This window comes from Dendropsophus ebraccatus, chromosome 5 (assembly GCF_027789765.1).
Source record: "Dendropsophus ebraccatus isolate aDenEbr1 chromosome 5, aDenEbr1.pat, whole genome shotgun sequence".
Taxonomy (NCBI): domain Eukaryota; kingdom Metazoa; phylum Chordata; class Amphibia; order Anura; family Hylidae; genus Dendropsophus; species Dendropsophus ebraccatus.
In genome coordinates, this window is record NC_091458.1 from 27189917 (window position 1) to 27206339 (window position 16423).

At 40.5% G+C, this 16423-nt stretch overlaps 1 protein-coding gene across 6 annotated transcripts in view; it reads left to right on the forward strand.

The window, feature by feature from the left end:
* Positions 1–16423, forward strand: part of TENM4 (teneurin transmembrane protein 4) — an 890102-nt gene that overhangs the window by 275387 nt on the left and 598292 nt on the right. For all 6 annotated transcript variants that reach the window (XM_069969727.1, XM_069969733.1, XM_069969734.1 and 3 more), the window contains exon 3: positions 4471–4587. The gene's annotated coding sequence lies outside the window, so the exon portion shown is untranslated. The remainder of the gene's footprint in view (positions 1–4470; positions 4588–16423) is intronic.

Here is a 16423-nt window from a genome sequence, read left to right on the forward strand (position 1 = left end):
GTTTTAACAGAAGAAAATGACAAATCTCTGGCACTTTCTAGCACCAGTTGATTTGCTGAACTACCCCTTAAATTTTATTCCGTAACTTTTACAGGCGTAAAAATAAATCATCATGTCTTTTTGCCCATGCCCATTTTTTTCCTAAACATAAAGATTTTATCTATCTATCTATCTATCTATCTATCTATCTCCTATCTCCTATCTATCTATCTATCTATCTATCTATCTATCTATCTATCTATCTATCTATCTCTCTCCTATCTATCTATCTATCTATCTATCTATCTATCTATCTATCTATCTATCTCTCTCATATCTATCTATCTCCTATCTATCTATCTATCTATCTATCTATCTATCTATCTATCTATCTCCTATCTATCTATCTCCTATCTATCTATCTCCTATCTATCTATCTATCTATCTATCTATCTATATATCTATCTATCTATCTATCTATCTATCTATCTATCTACCTATCTATCTCCTATCTATCTATCTATCTATCTATCTCTCTCATATCTATCTATCTATCCATCTATCTCCTATCTATCTATCTATCTATCTATCTATCTATCTATCTATCTATCTATCTATCTCATATCTATCTATCTATCTATCGCCTTTTTTTTTTCAAAACAACAATAGTAGTAATGATGATGATAATAATAATAATATAATTATTGAAATTGTGTTGCTGCTGTTGTATTTTCTTTCTTTATTTTTACAACAATAGGTTGCCCGTATTCCCAAAGCATTTTTCCCTGGTGAATTTTCCATATGTTTCCAGGTCTTGTGTAATATTTGATAAATTGTCTGGAGGAGGAAATGCAGAAAAACCCCAGGTCAATGGCTGCAAAAATGACAGAACTCTCTAATAAGATGTATAGACAATCTTCCCCCGCTATGGCTGTCGGTAATATATTACATCGATGCTTCTTGCTGGGAAAGTGTTAAAAACGTTTGAGGAAAAGGTGACACAACTGTGTCACATGCAGGCGGAACGTCATAGTGATAGATGGCGCTCATTTCGTTATTTATCTTGTGTACACTAAATTAAGTGTCCGATGCAAAAAGCCTTCCCGGACTGTGCAGTAACTTCTACACGCTGTCATTGATTACTATCCCTATCTATTGTCTGAGGAGGGGGCGGTATGTGACGCCTGGATGAACAATTAAAGCAAATTAAAGGGGCTGTCTGGTGGAGAAAACCTATTCTTTCATTCAGAGTGCTCATCTATTCATCAAAGTGGCTGCAAAGAGCGTCTCTAACCCTGGAGGACCCAGCATGTCCATATATGATACATACTGTCTATTATTTTCAATAGGCGCTATGCAATTCTTCATTTGCCCTGTGGTGGCGCAGCAGGATAAGTGAACACTTTCTGCTGTTCCTTAAAGGGGTTATCCACCTAACAGGGAAAAATGAATTGCTAGCTGGTCTTACTCACCAAGTCCCCCTGAGTATTTTGAGCCGTCTCCTGTCTTTTTAGCTGCTGCCATTCCTGAGTTACAGGTTTTTCTAAAAGCCGATCTATATCCAAGATGGTGACAGCCAGGAAATTACATTTCCCATCATGCATCACCCTGATTGGTAAACACAGGACTGTTTTTTTTCTCACTGATTTTGCATCAAATCGCCCCAGTATGTATTCCATACTAGCTGATGATGTTGCAGCGCTGACACGCGCATGGTATAGCTATGTGCTGCATAACAGGCATCTGTTTACCGAGAGGTGTGAAGTAGGTTTAGATCTCTGCTTGCTGACTGTGAATGAGAACATTCTAGTTCCATCCAGAACTCTAAGAACATCTATAACACTTACAATATACAGAGCTGTTACACAAAGACAGCTACATATGCCTGCATTCACTGACAGCAAGCAGAGATAGAACTGTAACTTTTCATATTACAGAAACCTAGGCTTAGGGACACATGTAAGTCTATGTCTATGGAAGCAGCACAGGTGCATGGAGATGATGCAGATGATGTAAAAGTGAATAGACAGCTAACCTAGCCCCCAGAGAGAAGATCACATGTCCTGTGTCTACAAAAGGAGGGGAGAAGAGGGAGCTGAGCGTGGTCAGAGTGGACCCAGATTAGAGGATTTTAGACATCCAGAGCGGATAAGAATAAGAAAGAAAAATAAAAACAGGGAAAGGGTGCAAGATAGGTTATACATGTATATTAGACATAGGGTGGTATTGGGAAGGGGGAATGTTTAGAATACTGTTTTTGTTACCTACCTGGATAACCCCTTTAATAGATTACAGTAGATCACTGTCACTTCCTGTGATCAATTTATTATAGAGGCACCCCTCTAATTAAAAGAAAACAAAAGGTACTTAAACTGGACAGAAGGGGGCGACTCAATGCTATCTCTTTACTGTGGATTCTTTTTTTTATAATAGGGGAAATGCCCTTTAAATCAAGGCACATTCTTTATTCCCTGTTCTGTGTTAAAGACCCCATTCTATTAAACTCATAAATCTTCCCCAATATTAATATAAGGCTCTCGGGCTGCAGTGTAAAATATGGTATCTCGCAGCATATGGAAATGTAAGATTTATATATTGGGAATGTATACCACAAGGTAATCATGCCAATAGATTTCATCTGTTGTGCAGGCGGACGACCAACTAGAGTGGTGTATCTATTATTCATGAATTCATTATATATTGATATACATTATAAAAAATGGCTATGTTTGGGGATGGGCGATGCACAAGCAGCTGAATTACACAGACGCTGCTATATTTAGACCGACCCGATAGAAACCTTAGACTCGGAAAAGTGTAATTTTCACAGGAAATCAGCCGTTTCGACCACGTCTATCAGGATTTTTTTTTTAATCAAGTAGCTTGGCGAATCCTTAACACGTACAGTATTCTACCAAAAAGTAACAATTGCCTCCATTGGTGGATGTGAAAGAGTATTTCCTAGGCTCAGTGATGCATGGGGCATGGTGGGGAGGAAACCTAAGGAGCATTTGTTTTTGGGTACTCACATTAAAGGGGTTATACAGCGCTACAAAAACATAGCCACTTTCTTCCAGAGACAGCCCCACTCTTGTCTCCAGCTTGGGCGGGGTTTTGCTGCTCAGTTCCATTGAAGTGAATGGAGCTTAACTGCAAACGGCACCTGAACTGGAGACAAGAGTCGTGTTGTCTCGCAAAGAAAGTGGCCATGTTTTTGTAGCACTGAATAAAGGTGGGGGAGCATGGGGCCACCACTCAGCGGCAGATCAACTACAACTTCAACTCAGTATGAAGGGAACTGTGTATTATATTGTCAGGTAGCTTCACATTGTCGGGATTCACAATTCTCTAAATTGGCCCTACAGTATATACATTTTGGAACATTTGTCCAAACTTGCCAACTATAACTGGCTGACTATTTATCTTATGTCTATGGGGGGCTCACAGCTCTCCTCCGACATCATGTGAAGAATATCACACAGCTAAATGCTGTCAAAATGTTTGATCTGTCAGGGTCTGGTTGTTTAAACCCCCACCAATCGGTGGAACAAGTTAGGGGAGGTACTCGAAACGAACTTTTTGCCACGTTTGGAACAAGTTCAGGCAGGGGCACATTTAAAAAAGAAGAAAAAATATATTCTCACTTGTACGCACTCCCTCTGTGTCCTTTTGTTGGTCTCCGGTGTCTTCAGCCAATCACTGGCCGTGATGCTGTCCCGTCTCAATCAGTCAGTGATTGGCTGAGTGGGCTGTCATTGGAAAAGGCAGGGTGGGACTCTGAGAAACAGGACACTGGGGGAGCGTGGACAGGTATGTATGATGAGCCTTTAGAGAGTCACTGTCATGTCATCAGGCATGTAAAAAGTTATTGATCACGGTGAGTCTCACTGCTGCGACCCGCTGTGATCAGAAGATATAGCAAGGGATAGAGCACGGCAGCAGTGCCATCCACTCCCTGGCCTCTTGTTAATTCCAAAAATGTAGCCTCATAGACTTACATTGTTGGAATTAGCCATTACGGAGATAAAGTCAGAGAGTGGATGGCGAGAACCACGAGTCTGACATATGAGCAGCCAGAAAGAGATGTCTCTATTCATTGTGTAGTGATGACACCAGGCTAGTTCCCATTGATGTGAATAGGAACTCAACCACAGCAACCCAGCGCCACCAATAAAGAATGAATGGAGCCCAAGTTTACGGGCCACACATTGTGGATTGTATAGGCCAATCAGATACACAAATGATGAATGACTTGAACATTTCTGTAAAGTCTAATTTATGCTACAGTGTATTGTCTAAGGTTTAAGGTATGTTCACGGTACTTTTTTTGCCATATTTTTGGACGTCCATCATTTTTAAGCAACCTTTCCATGTTCCAGCGCCAGTCCAAAATCCAAAAGATGGCAATCTGAAATGTATTTTTTTATCTTCTGAATAAGCACACTGGTATAATGATCCGCTAACCAACTGAAATTTTTTCCTCCCTACTAGATCTCCATCTGATATTCCGGCATAAGAAACAACTTTACATCTTGTGGTGGATTTAAAGTTGGCTCAAAGTAAATGAAAACTTTGGAAATCTTCCTTGACTTTTTTTCCAAAGGCAATGTAAGTACCTGCTGATCTTAAATGGACCTTATGGTGGCTGGAGGACGGGGACGTTCCTATGGCGGCTCTGCCTGATTGCTTTTTCCAGCAAATGTATCTTTATGTGAAATGTCATTGCCTCTGTACTGAACGCTGTGTACGGAGTCACTCCTGTCTGCTGTGTTATCAGGGACTCTCTGTCTCTCCCATCGGTGCTATTTCCAGGTTTGGAATCTAGACAGTTGTCATGCTTGCCAGATCTCTATTTCAAGGGAGATAATTTAAATTGCGCTTTCTCTGACATTTTGGGTGAGTTGTCTGTGATTTGGTTGACTGCAAAAAGACATGGGGTTGTCTTCTGCTTGGATCTTGCAAAAACTTTTTTTTTTCTTTATGTCTTTACTTTTCTTTTTTTCTTTTTTTTTGGAATGTGAAGTTTGATATATAAAAAAAAAGTATTGTACACAATGGTGGGAAATTATGTTTTACTTGAAATGTGGTCTTTCTTCTCAAAATTGAGACGTTTGAGTGATTGTTCCCCAGTATATGGACATTCTGAGGGAGAAATCAAAGAGTTAAAACATTTTTTTTCCTGTAAAAAATGCAGGTGATATGACAATAATTGTCCTGTTCCCCTTGCTGAATGATTGAGAATGCTCCTCGGGGGAGGGGCTTGTTTAGACAGTTATCCTATCTGTTCCTTATTGAGATTTTTTACTTTATTTTATTTTTTCAATATTTTCTTATTTGCTCAGTCAGGTTGGTTTTATAAAACCATTTAATTAAAAAGAGCGAACATTGAAAACATTTTTCAAACATTCTTAGGTTTTAAAAACATTTGAGTTTTTCATATGAAGTCCAATCTGGGTTGAGATAATAAGAGCAAAAGCACTAATCAAAAAGAGCAATAGAGGTGCAGTAACAGGTACCTTTTAATGATACAGGAAATTCTTATATTAATGGAAATATGACACGTGCGTACCTGGCACGTGCCTGCATTGGGAGCACTGAAGGAGCTGTGCAGCAGGTTTCACAGCGTATCCCGCCGTCCGCTAAACATTATAGTTACTCTTTAATACACAACTGAACCATTAAAAAGATAAACAAGAGAACTAAAACAGGTTCTTACTTTCCAATATAGAGAGTATCGTCATATGACCTCAGGTCCAGACCTTACTGAATAATTGGGAGCACTCCTCAGGGGAGGGACAAATTTCTGAGTTAGTTTTTTTTCTTCAATATTTTCTAGGACTTCTTGCCTTTTGAATGAGCAATTTGATAATATAATTGGCACTATGCAATGTAGTTTTTTTTTTCACTATTAAGAGAAATTGAATCCACGCAACAGACCTTCTAAGGGAGAAATAGTGCAGCCAAGAACATATTCAAACAAGGAAATAATTGTCATGTAAACCCAGTCAGAAGAACTATATCATATATACTATATATAGACACATATAGTAAATTATACCACCCACCCCCTTTAGGACTTTTTATTCTAATGTTTTCGTTTTTTTGAAAATGTCTCCTTTATAAGAAAGGTTTGTGTTACCCTCAGACCAGTTTCCCCACCTCATGGTTTCTGTAAAGACCATGTGGCTGTAGCAATACACTATACACTACACTAGAACGACCCCTCTAAGCAGCCTCACCTTGCCTCTGTTTTACCATAGGCCCCAAAAGTACCTATTAGTGTTCAGAGCTCGAGCCACTCATAGTGTTTGGAGGGTTTGTTTAAATATTTGTTCTACTGTACTGACACAGTGTATATTTTGTTTACTTATCCCTTCAAGGAGCGAAATATTCAAAAATTAGAATAAAAAAATGCAATACCTATATGCAAGACAATTAAAGGTGAACCAGGCACCCTCCTCTCTGCAGAGCAGGAGGCACCTGCTTAAATGCTCAAGTCTCCCATTGACTTCAATGGAGTCTGTTACTTGAGTCGTGCACTCGAACACTGTAAAATTCTCAACCTGTGTAACGAGCATGCAAGCATTCTAGTGCTCGCTCAGCACGGGTGCCTATTACTATATCAGCGAAGATAGACGTTCATGAAAGGTCCAAGAACTGTAGTCATCTCATTGTAGAGGCCCCAACTAGGCCCCATCAATATAAGGCTATGGTCACACGTAGTATGAGACTGGCCGTTCTGTGACCTGGTCTCAGATAAGATCATCCCGGCCAGTACTGCAGTACCGGCTGAATGATCTTTAGCGCAATTCAGTTCTGATGCGGGCACATCCGTCCACGCCCGCATCTGAACTGCCCACAGCACACAATGGAGTGTGCGACCGGAGCCTGTCGCTCCATTGTGTGAACTGACAGGGTTTTCTGCGGCCACTAATCTCTGAATAGTGGCCGCAAAAACCTGTCATGTCAGTTTTCTACAGCGCCGCTCGGGATCCCGGCCGGAGTGTATACTATGGGGGACTTTTTGCGCAGACGTTTTCTGCGCTGGACTTAAAAATGTCCCTGCGGTGCCGACAGTACGTAGATTTATGTAGAGGCGCATTTCTCCTACATAAATCCTGTGCGCACCAGTGTTTGCGCCAGGAAACCTACGCCAGCTCAGAGCTGGCGTAGGTTTCCTGATTGTTTTTCTGCAAGAAAAATTATGAATTAAGCGGACCCTGAGTCCGTGCCCCCCTGTTCCGTCCCCTCCACATCCCCTCCCCGCCCCCCCTTGCACAGTGGGCGGAAAATGGCCAGATGCCAATATTTATTTGCAAAACAGCCATTTGCGAATAAATTGATTCGCATCTGGCCATTTTCCGCCGAAAAATACCCCTTTTTAGCTTGACTACGTAAGTACCGCTGAAATTTCTGCAGAACTTACGTAGTGTGAACATAGCCTAACAATGGATTTTCTAATGACTGATGGCCATTGCCCCTTCTTCTTCTTCTGAAATATTTATTTCCGTTGAAGAAAAGAATCATCTCCTTCCATCCGGTCCAGTTTGTTTTTCGAGAGTTTCTCAGGCGGCTTGTGATTTACTTCAAGCCTGACAAAACCGCGGCGGCTCGAGCCTCTGCACAATTCTACGAGGTTTAAATGAGGTCAGGTAAAATTGAGGCACATGGAGAAAAATAAGTCAGTATTATGCATAGAAGACGCATGGAGGATAGCACCGGGGGAATCGTCTCAGAACATTTGACCCGAGAAAAAAAATATTTGAGTCTACGAGGTTAGAGCGAGGCTAATTATCTTGTAGTTATTTCTACTCCCGGTAACCTGAGAGGTCGGAAAGCAGATATGAGACGAGCCATCGGCCTTTCAAGGCAAATTATCATTCATTTGTCGAAAACTTGTACTGTAACGGAGGATAATGCAAATGAAACCCTTATCTTAATGCAATTTTAATATTGTACAATTGTCGTCTGTATAGCGACACGGAGTACAGTGACACTGAGTACTTAAATATATATAATTTACCATATTGTATTGTCTGCTGAATTTAGGACGTAGAGATTGAGATATGGTTAACTATTTATAGTTTACACAAAATGTAAATTCGGCTTTCATACCAGGGTACGGTAGCAAAAGTCATCATTTCCTTATAGCCAGAAGCGTAACATGAAGCTCAGGGCCCCATTGATAAATCTGTACTGTGCCCATACCTATCATATTCCAATAACAGTATAATACTAGGGGATGGCAGATGGATCTTTAGGCCTTCATAGGCACCAGAGCCTGAGTAGGACTACTACCTCTTCACCCCCTATAGGCAAATCCCCTTACAGCCCACTTACCACAAGGGGAACATTCCTCAGTTAACGGAGTATTCCCGTCTCAACTAGCATACCTAAACTTGTAGGGCTCATTATGGAGTAGTACACCAGGTGGCCGCACATCCAGTAGCACGATCCCCAGGAGGAACACTGGGAAAACCAGCTATCAGTTTTAACCTAAAAAGAGTCCTGGAGAGTTGCAGTGCTGTATGCCGGGGAGCTTGTGCGGTGTTGTGGCTGCTGCATGGGGGTTGGGTCACTTAGGCACTTGTCACGGTGGCCAGAAGTGGTGTTGGAACCTGAGGTTTGGATAGCCCAAGTGTGAACTGGTGTGCAAATGCAGGTGCAAAATGTTAGACCAGAGTTCAATATCTTAAACAGGATAATTGTGTTTACTTGTAGAAACTTTAGAGCAATACAAAATAAACACACCTTGGTAACTGCAGGTGCAGGCAGGAGGTAGTAAGAGAAGTTTTGACAGCAAGGTAAAGCAGAGGAACGTCTTGAGGGCCCTGTCCACTGTAGCAGTGTACTCTGCTGGGATAGCGTAGTTGAAGATAGAAGTAACAGAAGAAGATACGCGTACTCACATATAGATACTTTTTATCTGACTGCCTTATGCCCTATAGGGTCGGGATACCCGTCCTGCTAGGTTAGTATGACGTCCCAGGACTCTGCGCTGAGTTGAGCAGGCTTTCCAAGACTACCCAGAATAGCCGTGTGTTACAGTAGGATACGTAGGCTTAACAGCTGCTTTGTCCTACTGGGGTCAGTAACTAACTGCAGGTATACTGCCATGTGTATTGTGGAAGGTATCCTTGGCTTGGACAAGGTTCTCCTCAGTGGACGTCCTAGTGACTAGGTCCCTGACAAGGTTCCTGGCCTGAGCCAGGCCCTGGCTTTACTGCAGCAGGAACTGCTGTCTGTGTTGTCTCTCTCCACCTTTACTGACTAATAAAGAAGGACCCTCCTACAGGAACTAGCTCCTTTTTATAGGGTTACCTTAGCTAGTGAGGGATTGGTGGGGCTGTGTGTGTGAGAGGAGAGGTGATAGGCAGAAAAGTGAGGGGAAAAGGCCTGCATCGGTGATAGTAGAAAAACATGACTTGTAAAACAAAAACAGTTAACACCAGTCCTCAGTACAGTACACAAAATAAATACAGCAGCGACACCTAGTGGGGAAAAACACAATACACTTCTCCTTCATCCCCTTTTGTGAGAACTTGCGTGAGTTTCTTTGCCCAGGTGCATAGGAAGCTTAGTGACATATCTGTGCTGTGACATTACAACAGTGAAGAACATAGGCACAAAGCAAGACTCCCCAATCACTGGCAACTAAAGCACACTGCAGACTGCAGGGCTTGGAAGACTTGGAAGAATTATTTCTCTCAACAAGGACAGGCCTGAATCCCTTGTCAGTGGTAGTCACACCTTAGCCGTATTAACAGGCCATAGTCTGGCTTTCACTCTACTACTTACTAACTCTACTCTGGCATACACTCTACTACTTACTAACTAGCTAATCTGAGCACTTGGCCTTTACTGAAAGGGGTACTCCAGCGAAAATAATTTTCTTTAAATCAACTGGTGTCAGAAAGTTATATAGATTTGTAATTTATGTCTATTTAAAAATCTCAAGTCTTCCAGTACTTATCAGCTACTGTAAGCCCTGTAGGAAGTATTTTATTCTTTCTAGTCTGACACAGTGCTCTCTGCTGCCACCTCTGTCCATGTCAGGAACTGTCCAGAGCAGTAGCAAATCCCCATAGAAAACCTCTCCTGCTATGGACAGTTACTGACATGGACAAAGGTGGCAGCAGAGAGCACTGCGTCAGACTGGAGAGAATACACCACTTCCTGCAGGACATATAGCAGCTGATAAGTACTGAAAGATGGGAGATTTTTAAATAGAAGTAATTTACAAATCTATATAACTTTCTGAGACCAGTTGATCTAAAAGAAGAAAAGAAAAACACTGGAATTCCCCTTTATTACTAGATTAGTTCATAGCCCAATGACCGTTTCAGCTCTGCTTCATCCATTACAAGGATATTCCAGTCCTCCCCGCTCATCATACACCGAGCTTCATTAAGGGTAATCTCCAAGAATTGACGGACTGGAATATGACATGAACGTCCTTACGTAGTGACACGGAGAGCGTGTTCGCCTGTCATGTTTACATATAAACACATTGATCGGATCCTCTAACTCCTCGGTTTTGTATGTAAGGAGGGACGTCAGAGACGAGCAGTAAGATAGCCGCGCCATGGGCCACATTTCACCATCACAAATGCAGACGAAGAGATTTTGGATTCCAAAGGCAATGAGATATAAGGGAATTATACCGACCAGGACCGGAAAATAAAGGGGATAGTGGAATGTTAATCCGGGAGGCAGATTAGCACAGTTTGGGGCGTCTGCTGTATGTGGGGATGGACTCTGTGAATTTCAGCCGCTATAAAAATTGGATTTGTCTTCTTCTTTTTCCCAGGAGATTATCATTTGTAGGGTTTTTAGTCTCAGGAAATGATTGTATTCTCTTACCTAATAAGAATCCGAGTGCAATATTATTAAAGCGAATCTCACAGCGAGCTGCAGAAGGGACTGATGTAGCAGAGCTGAATGTGTCATTGTGCACTGCGGTTACTGGCTGATCTTAGATGGTTACTATAGGTATAGCACAAGGTCAGTTTATGTAGAACAGCTGGTTGTGTATGATGTAGCAGAGCTGGGTGTGTATTATGTAGCTGGGTGTATATTGTGCATGCAGTAGAGCTGTGTATGTGCGGGTATACTGTAATGTACTGTCATGGAGACTGTTAGAGAGGTCCTATCATTTCAATAAACTTTGACCCCTTTACTGTCTCAGACCACCAGGGAAATTTAATTTGCATGACCCCCCCCCCCCCCTTGTTTCAAGTTATCTACACCATGGATGTGTCTTATAGTCAGGTGTGTCTTTAAAGCAAAAAATGTGTTTATATATATATATATATATATATATATATATATATATATATAATATTTTTTTTTTAACGTGTTTATCATAAAAAGAAACCATAATTAGTAAAAGTCTGAACTATTAAAATAATTTGTTATCTATCCTGCATGGTAAATTACATAGACAGTACCAAAAGTGCTGCTTTTGGTCACCGCATCTTTCTAAAAAAAAAAAAAAAGTTATCAAAGTCACATCTACGCCAAGATAATAACAATAAAAACTTCAGATGGCTTAAAAAAAAAAACACAACCCCCCCCCTCACACACACACAAAGCTCCATAAATATTAAAATAAAATAAAAAATAATGAGGTTTATCAATATACTAATGCATTTTTAAAGGTTTTTATTTTTCAAAACACACTAAAAACCCTATCCATTTGTCATCACCATCACTGTGCTGACTCTTAGAATAAAGACGCCACATCATAAACACTGCAGGGTAAACTCACTATAATAAATCAATAGATTTGTTGCTCCCCCCCCCCCCAATCCTCATACACTACATGACTGTATAGGGTACATTAAATAGCGTCATAAAAAAAACAAAAATCTCACCCTACAAAAAACGAGCCTTTATGTACCTATGCTGATAGCAAAATAAATAAAAACAAATAAATAAGTAAAAAAATAGATTATATATATATATATATATATATATATATATAGTTTTGAAGGAGGTCCCTTTAAGGTGATTTTTCCTTGAAGGAAAACCAGTTTATAAATTGCTCTCCCAGACTTCCAATTGTAATAAGTTTTTGCTATTGACAACTGTGATGTGCGCAGAGCTTTACATATTTCTGGCCAAGATCACATAAGAATGGCAGCGGCTCGCCCATAGTATTATAGAAGAAGGCTTTAGCACAAAGGAGACATGCTAATACTGACTGGTAAAAAAAAAATGAATTTCCTAAATCTTCCAGATATGTTATAGTCGGATAAGGATTATGGTAATCCGCCCGGCAGCTGATCATCTATAGGCTTTCAATGCAGTCATGCTCTCCGCTTGCTGTGGACGTAAGCAGCCCCCAAGCAGTGACTCCTGCCTCCTGCATATTAGGCTCATCCTCTATGTTATTTGTTTGTTTCTTATACAAGAAAAAAAAAAATCTGAGAATTCTTTCAATTCAATGCTCTCTAATCCAAAAATTCAATGCTCTCTAATCCAGAAATTTTGATAATCTGGCACTGGACTGTAATATAAAGTGAAATTTCATCAGATCCGAGGAGTCAGAAGTAAGAATCAATTTGGAATTCTCTGGATTAAGGGCTCAAGTAACCATCAGCATCCATGTGCCACTGAGTGGTGCAATGGGACCAGAAGGATCTGTCATACAGTGAGAAGGGCAGATGTTACTTTGAGTCACGGTTTTCCTGATGCTGGGTTTATGCATACATTTCTATGACTAGTCATGGAAAAAAATTGTGATATATGCCTCCCTATGCATTAAAAAAAAAAAAATCCTGCCTACTCACCTCCATAGATCCCCGCCACTTCCACTGTCATGTCTTCCGGTCCCAGTGATTGGCCAAGCAGGCAGGAAACATCATCATCAGAAGAGGACTGCAGTGGAAACCAGAAAACGTAACAGTGGTGGGAAGTAAGTGGAGGTGAGTGTGCAGGATTGTTTATTTTGAATGTACAGGGAGGAATATAACAATGAAACGTACCAAAAGCTATATAGATAAGCAATGACTATAATCTTACTAACCAACAGAGTTATCATGTTAAAGTTAACATGTCAATTTTACCACAAGGAAAACACTTTGGGCGGCATTTATCAAGACCGGAATACCTATACACCGGTCTTCGTTAAAGGACAACTCTGCGGTGATTAAAAAAAACAAAAATCAATTAAAAACATAGGGGGAGATTTATCAAACATGGTGAAAAGTGAAACTGGCTCAGTTGCCCCTAGCAACCAATCAGATTCCACCTTTCATTTTCCAAAGAGTCTGTGAGGAATGAAAGGTGGAATCTGATTGGTTGCCAGGGGCAACTGAGCCAGTTTCACTTTACACCATGTTTGATAAATCTCCCTTATAGTTTTCACATTTACCCTCCCTCCTGAGTCTGTCTCCATTTGAATTTCCCTGAAGCTCCAGTTGAGGTCTTTATTTTGCTTGGCTTCCTGGTTTCCTTCCTTTGTCTCTTGTGATGTCTAAGGCCCCGTTCCCAATGATTATGTTCATTCTTCAGCGCGTACAGCGCAGGAGCGCGCGCCTCCCATAGACTCCCATTATGAGCGGGAGGCTAACGGCATTCCGCGGCGGTCAATTCCGTCGCGGAATTCCGCTACTTTTGCTCAGTGGGAACGGGGCCTAACTGACTCTGTAGAACTGTTATAAGGTCTTACAGCTTGTTCAGCCTATCAGAGCTGAGCAACCTGAGTCATCTGACAAAGGGAGGCTGGCCTAACAGGGCTTAGACCCGCCTCCCTCTTGATGATATCATTGGCACAAAATGGCTGCCACAGAGCAGCTTGGGGTCAACAGTCATTAGGTAAGAATGAGTTTACTTCACTTCATGGTGGGGGATTGAGGGGGGGGGAAGGGGGCAGATAGGTGACTGAAGCATATTACAGAGTTATTACTGACTTTGTAATGTGTTTTAATTACTGGGAAAAAGCTTTTCATCTGAGTTGTCCTTTAAATCCCTGCACCCATGCCTCTCAGTAAGTCTAGCGAATCTGAGGCTGCCATGCAGATATTAACATCAGCTCTGGAGTTACCTCTCATAATTTTTTTTAAAGAAATCAACAGGTGTTGTGATTGCAAGCAATTTGTGATTTGCAATATACTCTTTTTATTTTTTTAAGCTTTCTATGTTAAAATCAACATTATATAACTGTTAAACTGTGCTCCCTGTGTGGTTATAGAGGTTTTGGGGCTGAGTAACAGGAGAGTTGACCATACAATGCAAGCACCCCCAGGATTCTCTGCTACTGAATGTGGACGTGCAGCAGCTATACACATGCGCAGTGAAGACTTGCCCTGCTCCATAAACTCTCAGGAATGGCTGCCAATCAATACCAAGCCATGTCTGTAAGTACTCATAGGACTGGGACAACCTGAGTTTGGTCTCTTTTACTGAACAGAGAAAAGACCATATGTCGGAACGGAGAGAGCATGGAGCACAGTTTGCCAGGAAGGGAGACACCTAGTTGCCATATGTATAATGTTAATTTTAACAAAGAATACTTACAAAAATAAAAAAATAAATAAAGAGTATATTGGAAAACTGCCTGTGATCACAACCCCTGTTGATTTGTTTAAAAAAAAAAAAAAAAAAAAAGGTTTTGTGACAGTGACTCTTTAAAGTCGTGAAGGCCCCATATGTTTCTTTCAGTAAGGGGTTAAATAGTTGTATACATCTCTAATAGGGTGTGAACACGCATGTAACGGGCTCTTCGGACACATAAGAGGAGAGATGGTACAGAGTAGTGGCAGTGATAAAACCCCCATCGTCTGCCTGATGTTACTTAATCCAGCTGCTGGGCCTCCTCCTGCGTTACAGACGGGATTATATTAGGAAAAAGATCTTTTGTTGAAAGTATGGTGTGAATTATTCAGACGGGGCCCGGCCTTCACGTCTGTGCACAGAGCTCCACACAATGTACAGGGCAACCACAAAATCACAAGACTGAAGAGCTCCAACCCCAAGGAACCTGTTCACACAAGTAAGACTTCAAGAGACTGATATACTTCTAAGGATAGGATTTATTTTCATGTGTAGTATATATATGTACAGCTGGTATATCCTGGGTATATATGTACAGCTGGTATAACCTGGGTATCTCCTGTATATAATTATATATGGACAGCTGGTATAACCTGGGTATCTCCTGTATATAATTATATATGTACAGCTGGTATAACCTGGGTATCTCCTGTATATAGTGATATGGAGCAGGCTGGTATAACCTGGGTATCTCCTGTATATAATTATATAGGTACAGCTGGTATAACCTGGGTATCTCCTGTATATAATTACTTATGTACAGCTGGTATAACCTGGGTATCTCCTGTATGTAATTATATATGTACAGCTGATATAACCTGGGTATCTCCTGTATATAATTATATAGGTACAGCTGGTATAACCTGGGTGTCTCCTGTATATAATATATATGTACAGCTGGTATAACCTGGGTATCTCCTGTATATAATTATATATGTACAGCTGGTATAACCTGGGTATCTCCTGTATATAATTATATAGGTACAGCTGGTATAACCTGGGTATCTCCTGTATATAATATATAAGTACAGCTGGTATAACCTGGGTATCTCCTGTATATAATTATATAGGTACAGCTGGTATAACCTGGGTATCTCCTGTATATAATTACTTATGTACAGCTGGTATAACCTGGGTATCTCCTGTATATAATTATATATGTACAGCTGGTATAACCTGGGTATCTCCTGTATATAATTATATATGTACAGCTGGTATAACCTGGGTATCTCCTGTATATAATTATATATGGACAGCTGGTATAACCTGGGTATCTCCTGTATATAATTATATAGGTACAGCTGGTATAACCTGGGTATCTCCTGTATATAATTACTTATGTACAGCTGGTATAACCTGGGTATCTCCTGTATATAATTATATATGTACCGCTGGTATAACCTGGGTATCTCCTGTATATAATTATATAGGTACAGCTGGTATAACCTGGGTATCTCCTGTATATAATATATATGTACAGCTGGTATAACCTGGGTATCTCCTGTATATAATTATATATGTACAGCTGGTATAACCTGGGTATGTCCTGTATATAATTATGTATGTACAACTGATATAACCTGGGTATCTCCTGTATATAATTACATAGGTACAGCTGGTATTACCTGGGTATCTCCTGTATATAATTATATATGTACAGCTGGTGTAACATGGGTATATCCTGTATAGAATTATATATGTACAACTGATATAACCTGGGTATCTCCTGTATAGAATTATATATGTACAGCTGGTATAACCTGGGGATCTCCTGTATATAATTATATAGGTACAGCTGGTATAACCTGGGCATCTCCTGTATATAATTATATATGTACAGCTGGTATAACCTGGGGATCTCCTGTGTATAATTATATAGGTACAG